This window comes from Acinonyx jubatus, chromosome D4, assembly GCF_027475565.1.
Source record: "Acinonyx jubatus isolate Ajub_Pintada_27869175 chromosome D4, VMU_Ajub_asm_v1.0, whole genome shotgun sequence".
Taxonomy (NCBI): Eukaryota; Metazoa; Chordata; class Mammalia; order Carnivora; family Felidae; genus Acinonyx; species Acinonyx jubatus.
The window spans coordinates 87,909,134-87,922,768 of NC_069391.1; the positions used below are offsets into that span (position 1 = coordinate 87,909,134).

Here is a 13,635-nt window from a genome sequence, read left to right on the forward strand (position 1 = left end):
GAGAGTCCGTTATCTTGAGTCCTCACCCTCCCCAGCCTGAGGTCTGAGAGGTGGGCTATCCCCTCATTCCTCTGGAAGGGGAGCCCTGGGGTGGGGCTCTGAGAGGCAGACTTGAGGACTTGTCCCTCCTTTGCCTGTGGCATCCACACTGGTGCCTGTTAGGGCCCCTGGGCTGTGAGGACACGACCCACAGAAGAGGCATCTAGTGAGTCGTCCATACGGCACTGCTCAGCCTGGGTGGGGGTCCCATCTAGACGGCCCTTGGGAAACATCTGATAGGAAATGGTACGTGTGGGTCACTGAAAATGGGCCTGAAGGAGAGGATGCTGGAGGAGGGAAGGGCTTAGGGGACTTGCAGAGCCAATGAGCATAGAGGAGACACCCTGGGGGCCAATGGGGCATGTGAGGTGAAGGCGTTGAAGGAGCACGCTTTCCATGCTGCGTCCTAGCTGGGACGTCAATTTCCTATCAGTATCACCTCTGGACCACACACGTTCCCTGAGGGGTGAAGGCTGCCTTAGCCACTGGCACGTCGTCACATTAGCATACTACTGTCACTTCCTGAGCACGAACGGACCTGGTCATTGGCACATGGGAGTGATGTCAGTACCCCCTTAATTCCTGTGAATGTCCAGGCACGCGGTGCTTTTTCCAGCGGCATCTAGGGAGACTAATGCCAGCCCGCGGCGGAGGAAGCAGATCCGTGTTTAAGGAGAAGCATCTCCAATTAAACGAGGCCGCTTGGTTCTCTGTAAAAAGTGACAGTATCCACGCGCAGTTCAAAAGGTCCTCTTAACCATCACATATGACAGACAGGTTGGCAGAGGAAAGACCTTTTTTCTTCCAGCAGGGGCTGGGATCTATCCACATTTTTGTTTTCATTTTAAAAGTACGGGAAAAAGGCAGACAAAAATGGCAGAACACGAACATGTATGCATCAGCACATTTTGAAATAGACTGGGTATTTTTAAAACTGATTTTCAAAATGGAGAGTGATGTCAGCAAGATGACAGACAAGAAAACTCCAGGCCTGTTCCTCTACAGAAGCATCACATCAAATAAACAGCTAGAGACTGACTAAACTCACATTACGGAAATGATGGAAATGATGGCAATGATCAAAGATCTACAGCAACCAAGTGAACACCCAGTCCAGAACACGCCACGTTTAAAAGCGCAGGAAATTTCATGACAGTGTAGGGCGGCACAGCTGAAGGAAAGAGACTGCCACCTGCTAGTCCCCTCTGCAAACCAGAGAGAGCAGAGCAGGCTGATCTGTAACCTTCCAACCTGTCTGTGGGATACCTGAGGGATTGGTCTTGGGACACCCAACTCAGAGTTCGGACAACCAAAAGTGGCTCACATCTCAGAAGACAGGAAGCCACAGGAATCATCAGCAGGTACAACTTAGGAAAACCGCCCTAGACACAAACTACAGACACAGACACCTGGGGCAAAAGATGACTGACTGTGGAATACAATAGAACAGCTGAGGCCCCTAGAATGAGCAAGGCTGCGACCCTCACAGAAATTAAGACATTTAAAAGCAGCCATATAAATGGGAGAACTAGGAAGAAAGCACAGGCACAGATCCAGGGACGACACAGGCCTCAGAAGGTCTGCTTCGCGAGCGTCTTCCCCTGCATGAAGCCAGCACACAAAGACTGGGAGACATGACTGTTTCCTAAAATGCCCAGTTTTCAACAAAAGATCATAAGGCAAAGAAGCGGTAAAACATGGCTCCTTTGAAGGAACAAAATCCATCTCCGGGAACCATCCGTAAAGAAACCCCGGCACTGGGGGCACCTGGGTGGCTCAGTCGGTTAAGCATCCGACTCTGGATCTCTGCTCAGGTCATGATCACATGGTTCGTGGGTTCGACCTCCACACTGGGATCTGTGCTATCAGCAGAGAGTCTGCTTAGGATTCTCTCTCTCTCTCTCTCTCTCTCTCTGCCCCTTCCTTGCTTGCTCTCTCTCTCAAAATAAACTTCAAAAAAAGAGAAAGAAACACTGGTTTTTTGGACTTACTAGAGAAAGACTTTAAGACAACTGGCTTAATCAGTTGGTTAAGCATCTGATTCTTGATTTCAGCTCAGCTCATGAATTCACAGTTCGTGAATCCGAGCTCCACATCGGGCTCTGCGCTGATAACACAGAGCCTGCTTGGGATTCTGTTTCTGTCTCTGTCTCTCTCAAAAATAAGTAAATAAACATTTAAAAAATAACTGCCTTAAATATTCTCTAAAGGCCAAAGGAAATCACGGACAAAAGAAATAAAGGAAATTTAAAAATATATGAGTAAGATGAGAATATCTCCAAAGAATCTGCAATTATGAGAAACAATCAAGTGGAAATTCTGGAGATGAAAATACAATCACTGAATTGAAAAATTCATTTGAGGGGTTCAATAGCAGACACAACAGAAAGAAATAATCAGCCAACTTGAAGACAGGCCATTTGAAATTATTTAGACCAAAGAGCAAAATGAGAAAAGAAGGAAGAACAGGGAACAGAGACTGAGAGACTGATGATGGCAGAACATCAAGCCAACCGATGTAGACATTATGGGAGTCCCAGAGAGTCCCATTATGGGAAAGGACAGAGAAAAAGGCAGAGAAGTTATTGAAAGAGATAATGACTAAACATTTCACAAATTTGAGGAAAGACGTGGATACATAAATATAAGCTTAACAAATAATAAACAGGGGGCACCTGGGTGGCTCAGTCGGTTAAGCATCTGAATCTTGATTTCGGCTCAGATCATGATCTCATGGTTGCGAAACTGAGCCCCACATCAGGCTCTGTGCTGACAGCACAGAGATTCTCTCTCCCTTTCTCTCTCTGCTCCTCCCCCGGCTCTCTCTCTCTCTCTCTCTCTCTCTCTCTCTCTCTCTCTCAAAATAAATAAATAAATATTAAAATATACCAAGTAGGATACACACAAACAGACCCACACCAAGAGACGAGTGACTCATCCCATACAAGGGAGCCTCTGTAAGATTATCAGTGGATTCCTCGGGCCAAATGCAGGCCAGAGGGAACTCTGTATTAGGCAAATGTCCTGCAAAAATGAGGGAGAGATAAAGACACGCCCAGAGAAACAGAAACTGAGAGCGTCCATTACCACTAGACCTGCTATAGCAAGTCTATCAAGTTGGAATGAAAGGGTGCTAGAGGGCAACTCAAGGCCATATAAAAATATCAAATTCCGCAATAGAGGTAAATACGTGGACAATCGTAAAAACCAGTTATATTGTAATTTTGGTTTGTTACTCCACTTTTTCACAGTTTTATTGAGAAATTATTGACATACATTATAACGCCACTTTTTACTTTTCTACAAGATTTAAAACAAATAGCATAAAATGATTATAAATCTATGTTAATGAGTACAAAATATATAAAGATGCAATCTGTAGCATCAATAACATAAAATGCGGGAGAAAGAGCTATAAAGAAGACTTTCGGTATGCAATAAAATATCAGTTTAAAATAGATTATGATAACTTCAGGATATTATATGTAATCTCCATAGAAATCACAAAGAAAAAAATCTATAAAATTTATAGAAAAGGAAATGAGAATTCAATCAAAATGAGTAAAAAAGTTAACTAAATACAAATGAAGACAAGAAAAGTGGAACAAAACATATAAGACATAAAGACAACAAATAACAAAATGGCAATAGTGGTCCATCCTTACCTGTAACCACTTTAAATGTAAATGGACTAAACTCACCAATCAAAAGACATAAGTTGGCAAAATGATACCTAATGAGAAGAGAAGAGAAGAGAAGAGAAGAGAAGAGAAGAGAAGAGAAGAGAGAAAAGGGAAGGGAAGGAAAGGAATGAGAAAAAAGAAAAGAAAAGAAAAGAAAAGAGAACAAGATCCAACTTCATGCTATCTACAAGATACTCATTTTAGATGTTAGGACACAAGCATAGATTGGAAGTAAAAAGGATAGAAAAAGATATTCTGTGCAATTAGTAACCAAACAGCAGGGATGGGTATATTAATATATTATTTCAAGCAACAAAGGACATTATACAATGATTAAAGGGTCAATTCACCGAGAAGACACAAGAATTATAAATACAGGTGCAACCCACATCAGAGCACCTACATATATAAAGCAAACCACAGAACTGAAGGGAGAAATAGACTGACCCAGAATAATAGAGGGAGACTCCAATACCACATTTTTGATAACAGATAGAAGAACCAGACAGAAGATTAATAAAGAACTACAGGGCTAAACAACACTATAAGCCAACCGGTCCTAATAGAGATCTACAAAACGTTCCATCTAACAACACGCATCTTTCTCAAAAAGGCACGGAACGTTCTCTAATACAGACCGGATGTTAGTCCACAAAGCATGTGTTAAAAATTTTAGAAAGACGGGAATCATGCAAAGTATCTTTTCTGATCAAAACGAAATGAAACCAGAAACCAGTATCAGAAGGAAAACTGGAAAATCTACAAGAATGTGGATACCGAACAACATAACCTTAAACAATCAATGAGTCAAAAGAGTAAATCACCAAAGAAATGTGAAAATGTTTTGAGACAAATGAAGACGAAGCCACTACCTACCAAAACTTACTGGATGCAGCAAAAGAACTGCTAAGAGGGAAATTTATAACTATCAATACTGACATTAAAAAAGAAGAAATATCTCAAAATCAGCAACCCAATTTCACATCATAAGGAACTAGAAAAAGAAGAACAAATTAAATCAAAAGCTAGAGGAAAGAAGAAAACATTAGGGATTAGAGCAGAGAAAAGCAAAACAGAGAAGAGAAAAGTAGAGCAAATCCACAAAACCAAGAGTTGGTTCTTCAAAAATCAACAAAATTGACAAACCATTGGCTACACTGACTAATTAAAAAAGAGAGAAGGCTCAAACAGCTAAAGTCAGGAATAAACGTAGTTCATTACTAGAGACTTTGCAGATACTAAAAGGATTGTAAGAGAGGATTAGGAACACTGAACAGTAACAAACTGGATAATCTAGATGAAATGGATAAATCCCTAGAAACACCAAATTTGATCAAGGCTACACCGAAAAAGAATCAGAAATTATGAACAGACCCATTACAAGTAAGGCTCCTAAATCAGTCATCATAAGTCTCCCGACGAAGAAAAGCACTGGAAATACTAACGAATATTTAAAGGAGAACTAACACCGATCCTTTCCAACTGTTCCAAAAATATGAAGACGAGGGAGAACTTCCTAACTCATTCCGTGAGGCCAGCATCGCCTTGATACAAATCCAAAGAGATGCTACGAGAAAAGACAACTACAGACCAACATCCCTTATTAAGACCAATGCGAAAACCCTCAACAAAATACTAGCAAACTGAATTTGACAGCCTATTAAAAGGATTAGACGCCATTACCAAGTGGGATTAATTCCTGGAATGCAAGAATGATTCTACATACAAGAAACCATCAGTGTCATACGCATTACAAAATGAAGGGAAAACCACATGATCACCTCAATTGCTGCAGAAAAAACATTTGACACCGTTTAGTACGCTTTCAGGATAAAAGCACTCAACAGACTAGGAACAGAAGAAACTACCTCAACCTAATAAAAGCCATATATATAAAAAACCCACGGGGCGCCCGGGTGGCTCAGTCGGTTGAGTGTCCGACTTCGGCTCAGGTCACAATCTCGCGGTCCATGAGTTCGAGCCCCGCGTCGGGCTCTGGGCTGACGGCTCGGAGCCTGGAGCCTGCTGCGGATTCTGGGTCTCCCTCTCTCTCTCTGACCCTCCCCCATTCATGTTCTGTCTCTCTCTGTCTCAAAAATAAATAATCGTTAAAAAAAATTTTTTTTAAACCCACAATGAACATCATATTCTATGGTGAAAGTTTCAAAGCATTTCCTGTAAGATTGGGAGCAAGGCAGGGATGCCAGATTTTGTCACTTCTACTAAACACATACTGGAAGTACTAGCCAGAACAATTAGGCATGAAAGGCATCCAAATTGGAAAGAAATAAGTAAAAGTATCTGTTTGCAGATGGCATGATCTTATATGTAGAAAACCCCAGATTAAAAAAAAAAGCCATTTTTAGAACTGATCAATGAATTTGGTAATGATGCAGGATACAAAATCAACATACAAAAATCTGCTGCGATTCAATACCCTAGCAATGAATAATTTAAAAAGGAAACTAAGAAAACAATTCCATTTACAACAGCATCCAGAAGAACAAAACACGCTGGAATAATCTCAGCCAAGAGACAATAGACTTGTACCCTGGAAACTATAAAATGTTGCTCAAAGAAATTGACGAAGACACACATAAATGGAAAGCCACATCATGTTTCGGAAAACCTCATATTTTTAACATGTCAGTATTTCTCAAAGTGATCTGTAAGTAATTTTCAACACCAGTGCCAGGACTGTTCAATAGGGAAAGGGCAGTTTTTCCAAGAAACGGCGCTGGGAAATTGGATATTAGTATGCAAAGGAATAAAATTGGACTTTATCTTATACCATACGCAACACTGAACTCAAAACGAAACAAAGTCCTAAACATAAGACCTAAGGCTGTAAAGCTCTTAGGGGGGAGAAAAAAACAGGACAAAAGCTTTATCACAGATTTGGCAATGATTTCTCAGATATGACACTAGAAGTACAGGCAACAGAAGATAAAATAGATAAATTCAAATACATCAAAATTTAAAACATTAGCGTATCAAAGAACACTATCATCAGAGTGAAAAGGCAACCCGTGAATGACAAAAAGTATTTGCAAACCACATATCTGGTAAGAGGTTCGTATCCAAAATACAGAAAGAACTTTGTACATCCCAGCACCAGAAAAATCAAACAACTGGGTTTTAAAACGCACCAAGTACTCAACCGACTTTTGTCCAAAGGAGATTGGAGACAAGTGTCCAACAGAACACATGAAAAGATGCTCAACATCAGTCGTCATTAAGGAAATACAAATCAAAGCCACAATGAGATACCACTTCTTGCCCTTTAGGATGGCTATTTTTTTTTTAATGGAAAGTAAGATGCGTTGTGTAGTGCAGTGTGATGATCCTTCAAAAAGTTAAAAATAGAATTACCATATCGTCCGGCACTTTCACTTCTTGGGACATACCCAAGAGAATCGAAAGCAGGGTCTCAAAGAGATACCTGCTCACCCAAATTCAGAGCAATGTGATTCACTACAGCCCAAAGGTGGAGACAACCCAAGTACCCATCAGGAGACGAGGGGAGAAATAAACCGCAGCACATACACACAGTAGAACATGATTCAGGCTTAAAATGACGGAGATTCCGGCACATGTCACAACGTGGATGATCCTTGAGGACATTATGCTAAGTGAGACCAGCCAGTCACAAAAGGACAAAAATTGTATGACCCCACGCACATGAGGTAACTTGATTAGCCAAATCCATGGAGTTAGGAAGTGGTATGGCAGTTGCCAGGGTCTGGAGAAAGGGAGGAATGGGGAATTAGTATCTAACGAACAGTGAATTTCAGTTTGGGAAGACGAAAAGCATCTGGAAATGGATGGTGGGGACAGGGGCACACAATGTGAATGTGCTTCATGGCATTGACCTGTGTACTTAAAAACAGTTACAACAAGGGCGCCTGGGTGGCTCAGTCGGTTGAGCGTCTGACTTCAGCTCAGGTCATGATCTCACGGCTCGTGAGTTCGAGCCCCGCGTCGGGCTCTGTGCTGACAGCTCAGAGCCTGGAGCCTGTTTCCAATTCTGGGTCTCCCTCTCTCTCTGCCCCTCCCCTGCTCGCGCTCTGTCTGTCTCTCTCAAAATAAATGAACATTAAAAAAAATACAATATAGATGGTCACAACAGGAGCACATGGGTGGCTCAGTCAGTTGAGCCATCTGACTGGGTATCAGCTCAGGTCATGATCTCACAGTTGTGAGATGGAGCCCCTCATCGGGCTCGGCACCAAGCATGAAGCCTGCTTGGAATTCTCTCTCCCTCTTTCTCTGTCCCTCCCCTGCATGCTCTCTCTCTCTCAAAATAAATAAATAAAATTTAAAAAAATATAGTTACAATGGTAACTTTCATGGTATGTATATTTCTACCATAGTAAAAATTTTTAAACAAAATTAAAGATGCATTTTCATTCATGTGAAGGTTGCCAATGAGACCCCGACTGATCTGCGATCAGTTCCTGCAGATAAATTCCCTGTGGTGATGGGGAAGGCCACCCGTCCCAGCCACAGGTACAGGTTTCCACAATTGTATCTAGATGTTGCCAGCACTAACACCTTTTTAATATTAGGGTTAATGAACTCCCAAACCTTAATCCAAATAAAGCCCTGAGAAACAGAAAGTTAGAATCCCAGGATTCAATCAGAATAAAAGCAAGGGGTCTACCTCCCACCCCCTTATGATTTGCTCGGTTACAGGTTATAGTCCGTATAGCTGAGCAACCAGTTCTGGCGGAAGCTACCCTGCTCTGAGAACAGGTAGCAGCCTCCCCAGGAAGGTTCTCCGAGAGCCTGCCTCTCCCTGGCTCCTGGGGAACCCAAAGTAGGAAAGGGATCATCTCGGCAGGCTGCCAAACAGGCTGAACAGGACTGAGGCAACAGAATCAGCCTTGGGCAAGCAACGTAAAATGGTATTCTAAGGGAAAGTGGCAAATAAAAAAAAAAAAAGTACGACTTGGAAGTCATAAAGCTAAGATCAGTAGAAAAAAGCAGAAAGCACAACCAAAGGATGTTCCCCCACAACGTGTAAATGAGAAAGGGAATTAAAAAACGAGACTTGACGATAACACAGAGCACTGGAACCGGAGCACTGGCCAGCCCCCAGCCCAGAGAGCATGGAGCGAGGTGCAGCAAGCTGCCGGTCTGAGGCTCCGCAGGTGGGGATGGCCCCAGAACCTTCCTACCGCCTCTCACCTGCATCCCCTTCCCTGCTTTCTCCCTTCTCCTCGCTCATTCTTGGCCTGCAGTGGTTCTTTAGGACCAGGCTCTGGGTCTGGAGTAAGTTTGAGAATAAGATGTGTAAGGGCTGGAGAGGAGGGTCTCCTGTGGCAGGGGCTTCAGAAAGGACCAGTGAAAGGCAGAGAGGCGGAGAGAGAACTGAGTTCAGAGACACTGTGCCTGGACAAGGGCCACAGAAAACGAGCCAAGCCCACTATGGCAGTCCTCACTGTCTTCCATTTTCCCGAACCAAGATGCCCCAAGATGCCGAACGAGTCCACACCCCTATATAAAGCAGGACAGGTTTTCCCAATGCCGAGCAACTTTTTGCTGGGCCCCACACCTGAAGGAACAGCCATGCCTGGTCTACGTTTCGCTCCTACCGGACACAAAGAATCCACAGAGGCACCATGTGGGAACCCTGAACAAAGATGGCGGACCTCTAGGAACGGAGGCACCGTCTGGGCTGGGATGGCAGCAAATCCCATGGTTTTGAATACCACCGAGGAGCCTGAGGCCAGCAAGTCCCCAAACGTCTCCTAACCACTGTCCTCGGGTGCACCTTCACCTGCTAAACCCAAGCTCTGGGTGACACAGATTTGCCTCTCTCTCACCAAGAGCACGACCGTCCTCTGATGACTTCCCCCTCCTGTTCTCAAACGCCTTCTGTGTTTGCCGGGAATCTATCTCACAGCAGGTGACAACGATAACAACAATAATGAAAAGGAGACCAAAGGGCCACTTCAGTCGTATCTCACAATATTCCAGGGTGGCATAGACACTGTCCATTGTGTAACCCTGACCTTCAGCTTCTTGTTCTGTAAAATGAAGACGCTCGCTGAAAAAGATGAGGTCATCAGGGAGGCGCCTGCGTGGCTCAATTGGTTGAGCATCCGACTCTTGATTTCAGCTCAGGTCATGACCACGGGGTCATGGGATTGAACCCTGCGTTGGGTTCTGTGCTGAGCGTGACGCCTGCCTGAGACTCTCTCTCTCTTCTCGTGCCCCATCCCCTGCTCGTGGTCTCGCTGTCTCTCAAAAATAAATAAAATGAGCAAAATTTTTTTTTAAAAAAAGATGAGGTCATCACGATGGGCCCTAATCCAATATGACCAGGGTCTTTATAAAAGGAAGAGAGACAGAGTGGAGAGGAGAGGACACGAAAACACACAGGAAGATGCCTTGTGATGACGGAGGCAGACATCAGACCGATGCATCTACCAGAATCACCGACAAGGTCACGCGCTATGAGAAAGATACGGAAAATTTTCCCCTAGAGCCTTCAGGGGGAGCGTGGCCCCAACAGACTGAGTTCAGACTTCTGGCCTCCAGGATTGTGAGGCCATAAACATCTGTTGTTTTAAACCCTAGGTACTTAGTTAACAGCGGCCCTAGGAAAAGTTTACGGGGCTAGACTTAATTCCTTTCTACCTAAAGGTGCCCAAGAGCATGAGAAGCAGGTTTTTCAAGAGAGCCTGGAGATCACAGTGCACTTCCTTTGACAACTGATGAAGGCAATTAATCAATTTCAGGGTAGGAAATCTATCGGCAGTGCAGTGAACGCATTGACCATTTCACTTATTATTATTTGGGGAGGTACAGATGGAAAAGCAGTGCCACGATACTTTCGCGCTCCACTCTCAGGATACTTTTCTGCTAACCCTCAGATTTCCGTACAGGAAACAGGAGCTCTTCCTGTGTCTGAATCTTCCCTCAGTGGGAACTTCGGCTAATAAAGCTTTTGCTGCAGCATACACGCGAGCTCCCTGGGGGTCCCTTTCTGCTGCTCCTGAAAGTTTTCTCTCCTCTCTTAAAAAACAAGGATATTGAATCGTTAAAATGTTCAAAGGTCTGAAAGGAGGATAAACCGCTCAGCTCTGAATTGATTAAGAACGTGTAAAAATACACAAGACAGGACTTCAAATCCAAACCAAGTGCATTTGCCTAATGCACATCCAATGTGATTTATTTCAAACTTCTCTCCCTCGGTCACAGGCGTAGCGTGAGGCTAAACTCTGCGATTGCCACTGCCTGCCCTTCTTTCTTGCTCACAGCTCCTTCTGGAAAAGGGCTCGGACCTTGGGCTCTTTTTCAAACCTGGGCTTTTTTGATGGTTCGAAGTGATTTCTCAAGAGCATACAGAAAGGAAGATTATGCCAGGAAGGAAATAAACAGAGTGCTCCGAGCACAGCACAGGGTGACCGGGATATGACTGGCTGGTGGCCGTATCTTCCAGGTGTGGCACTCACCTGGCAGACAGATTACACGGCAGACGGATGAGCTCGTCTCCATGCACACAAACTTCTGTACCGCAATCCCAGAGGCAGCTCGTCCTTTTAAATGCGAGAAGAAAGTCACCTAAAAAAGTTTCCCTTAAATTGGAATAGTATTTGTTCTGATCTGTACCATCAAAAAGCCTGTATCAGGAAGACAGTCACAGTGGGGAGGACCTAAGATTCTTTTTACGTGGAGGACACTCGAGCCTCAATTGTCTTTTTAGCTGATAATCTCAAATAAGTGCTCAACATACTTTTATTTTTTTTATGTTTAATGTAAAGACAGTATAAATGATATGCCTTGTATCCATTAGCATATAGATCTTAGACTTGACATAATTTATGCAAGAAATTATGGCGAGAAAAGCCAGCATAGAAGTGCCGTGAAAGAGGAAAGTCCGTGACTGAAGGCATTCCAAGTCCCAGCAGGGAGAGACTGGGCATCATGTAAATCACGGTCATCCAGAAAAGTATCTGGGAAGTGACACCAGTTCGGAAGCCAGAGATGCAAAGGGGTCCGGACAAAGACACCCAGAGAATGGCCTGTGTTAAAGCACAGCCAGGGACTTGCGTTACCCAGCAAGGACACGGAGGGCCGCTCGGGGGCCATGAGGGATTGCCTCTCCTTACAAATCTCAAGGGTGAGAGAACCAAATAAACACGCTGTTCAGATGAGGGCGCAGAGAAATGAGAACCTGGTGCACTGCTTGTGGAAATGCAACACGGTGCAACCACTGTGGAAACCAGCTTGGAGGGTCCTCACAAACTTAAAATAGAATGATCATATCCAGCAGTTACACTCCTGGGTTATGTCCCCCCAAAAAATTCAAACCAGGATATCCCAGAGATATGGGCACACCCGCGATCATTGCAGCATGATTCACAATAGAAACTCAAGTAGCCATTGATGGATGAATTGGTATCTTAGAACTGATAACGAAATACCCCAGACTGCATGCCTTATGAACAACAGAAATTTAACTGCTCACAGTTCTGGGGGCCGGAAGTCTGAGACCGGTGTGCCCGCATGGTCGGGTGAGAGCCCTTTTCTGGGCTGCACACTTTCTGTCCTCACCAAATGGAAGAGGGCGGGGATTTCTCTGAGCCTCTTTTATGAGATGCTCTCCCTTTCAAGAGGGTTCCACCCGCATGACCTAAGTACCTCCAGAAGGTCCCACCTATTAATACCATCAATACTTTGGGGGGGGGGGTGGTCGGGTTACAGCAGATGAATATCAATGGGACACAAACATTCAGACCATAGCGATTGATGAAATACAGTGTACCAATACGATGGAATATTATGCAGCCTTTAAAAAGGAGAGGCACCTGGGTGGCTCAGTCAGTTAAGCGTCTGACTTTTGAATTTTTTTTTTCAACGTTTATTTATTTTTGGGACAGAGAGAGACAGAGCATGAACGGGGGAGGGGCAGAGAGAGAGGGAGACACAGAATCGGAAACAGGCTCCAGGCTCTGAGCCATCAGCCCAGAGCCCGACGCGGGGCTCGAACTCACAGACCGCGAGATCGTGACCTGGCTGAAGTCGGACGCTTAACCGACTGCACCACTCAGGCGCCCCAAGCGTCTGACTTTTGATTCAGGCTCAGGTCACGATCTCACCGTTCACGGGCTCAAGCCCCGCATCGGGCTCTGTGCTAACAGTGCGGAGCCTGCTTGGGATTCTGTCTCTCCCTCTCTCCCTGCCCTTCCCCTGCTCACTCGTTTTTTCCCTCTCTCTCTCAAAATAAGTAAGAAACGCTAAGAAAAATTCCTCAAAAAGAAGGAAATCCTGTCACATGCCATACGTTGGAGGACTCACAAGGACATCACGCTACGTGAAATAAGCCAGTCGCCCAAGGCCAGACACCGTATGATCCTGCTTACCTGAAGGATCTAGAAACATAGAATCAGATAGCAAAATCATAGAAACAGAGAGTAAAAAGCTGGTGGCCAAGGGCTGGGGGGAGAGGAGGGAAAGGAAATTTGTGTTCCCCGGGTTCAGACCTTCCATCCTGCAAGATGGAATACTTCTAGAGGCGTGTCGCACAATACAAACCTACCACGCCCCACTGAACTGTATACCTAAAAATGGCTGAGGCGGTGAATTTAATGTTCTGTGCTTCTGATCACAATACAAAAAGAAAACTCTACTTGGGATTTTCTTTCTTTTTTTAAGTTGTTTCAATGCCTAGTATCGAATTGTACAGCAATAGGTGCACGTGGTTTAAAAGTAACAATTATCGTGTATTTTTAGCCTCCAGCCCTTTACCTGGAGTGAGTGTTCAGCTTGGGGACTTTAAAATAGGAGCACCCTGCTTTTCTTTTTTTTTTAACGTTTTATTTATTTTTGAGAGACAGCAACAGAGTGCGAGTGGGGGAGGGACAGAGAGAGAGAGAGATTGAGAGAGAGAGAGAGAGAGTGA

At 44.2% G+C, this 13,635-nt stretch overlaps 1 protein-coding gene across 4 annotated transcripts in view; it reads right to left on the minus strand.

Moving 5' to 3' along the window:
• The window catches only part of LOC106985597 (contactin-associated protein-like 3), a 193,147-nt gene that overhangs the window by 122,434 nt on the left and 57,078 nt on the right, over positions 1-13,635 (minus strand). The gene's annotated exons all lie outside the window — the stretch shown is intronic.